Here is a 1,465-nt window from a genome sequence, read left to right as displayed (position 1 = left end):
AGAGAGGACAGCCACTCTTTCAGTCCGCTCAAATGTTTCTTTTTTTTTTTTTGATTATTTTTAAATATTTATTTATTTATTTATTCCTTTTGTTGCCCTTGTTTTATTGTTGTAGCTATTAATGTTGTTGATGCCATCGTTGTTGGATAGGACAGAGAGAAATGGAGAGAGGAGGGGAAGACAGAGAGGGGGAGAGAAAGATAGACACCTGCAGACCTGACTCATTGCTTGTGAAGCAATGCTTCTGTAGGTGGGGAACCAGGGGCTCTAACCAGGGTCCTTGCGCATTGTGCCACCTGCGCTAAAGCCACTGAGCTACCGCCTGACTCAGCAAATGTTACCTCTTAATCTGTAAAAGGGAGTAGAGGTTAGCAAATAATGGTATGTGGGCCCGAGTGAAAAAAAAATCACTTGGGTCCTAGAAACTTTTCATCACAACTGCTTATATTCTGTGTTTTCCCTATTACTTGTCTAGGCATATATATATATATAATATTATTATATATATATATATATATTTAGCAGTTTAAATAGGCTTTACTGACACAGGGGCCTCAAGCGGCCCGGGCAGAGCCTTATCAAGTGCCTGATGTGGTCCCAGGATGTCATCACTGAGGTGGAGAGGTCATGATTGCAGAGGGAGGTCACTGTGACTAAAGTCATGATCCGGAGTGGAGCCAGGAATGCAGACATGATGAGGAGAGGCGAGGGGCCAGATCACAGGGCGAAGGGGAGGACCGGCCCCTTCATTCCCGATGCTTGTAGTTCTCCAGGTGGGACAGCACCCAGCTCCCGGGGCAGGAGGAAACACAGGAAGCAGGAGGTGAGCCAGATGGCCTTGTCCATGATCCCCAGCTGCTCCCGTAGAGGCTTGGAATGCACCTGTGCAAGCGGCACTGCCACCCTCCGGGCCATGCCCGTCAGGCCCCTGAGCAGCAGCAGCGTGAACACAGACATGACCCTGAGGAACAGAATGCAGAGAGACCTGCCTAGGCATATTTTTATTCACCATATGGATGTAATTTTTAACAAATAATCTGTGTTTATTTATTTATTTATTTATTTATTTTATTTAAGAAAGTATTAATTAACAAAACCATAGGGTAGGAGGGGTACAATTCCACACAATTCCCACCGCCTATTCTCCATATCCCACCCCCTCCCCTGATAGCTTTCCCATTCTCTATCCCTCTGGGAGCATGGACCCAGGGTCATTGTGGGTTGCAGAAGGTAGAAAGTCTGGCTTCTGTAATTGCTTCCCGGCTGAACATGGGCGTTGACTGGTGGGTCCATACTCCCAGTCTGCCTCTCTCTTTCCCTAGTAGGGTGGGTCTCTGGGGAAGCTGAGCTCCAGGACACATTGGTGGGGTCTTCAATCCAGGGAAGCCTGGCCGGCATCCTGATGACATCTGGAACCTGGTGACTGAAAAGAGAGTTAATATACGAAGCCAAACAAATTGTTGAG

General features: G+C 47.0%; 1 pseudogene; it reads right to left on the bottom strand.

Moving 5' to 3' along the window:
• Positions 1-746: 746 nt before the first annotated feature.
• Positions 747-973, bottom strand: LOC107522607 (cytochrome c oxidase subunit 8A, mitochondrial-like; annotated as a pseudogene).
• Positions 974-1,465: the final 492 nt, after the last annotated feature.

Source organism: Erinaceus europaeus, chromosome 1 (genome assembly GCF_950295315.1).
Source record: "Erinaceus europaeus chromosome 1, mEriEur2.1, whole genome shotgun sequence".
In the NCBI taxonomy this organism is placed as follows: domain Eukaryota; kingdom Metazoa; phylum Chordata; class Mammalia; order Eulipotyphla; family Erinaceidae; genus Erinaceus; species Erinaceus europaeus.
The sequence above is the reverse complement of the archived record's forward strand: the minus strand, read 5'-3'. Positions and strand labels throughout refer to the sequence as shown.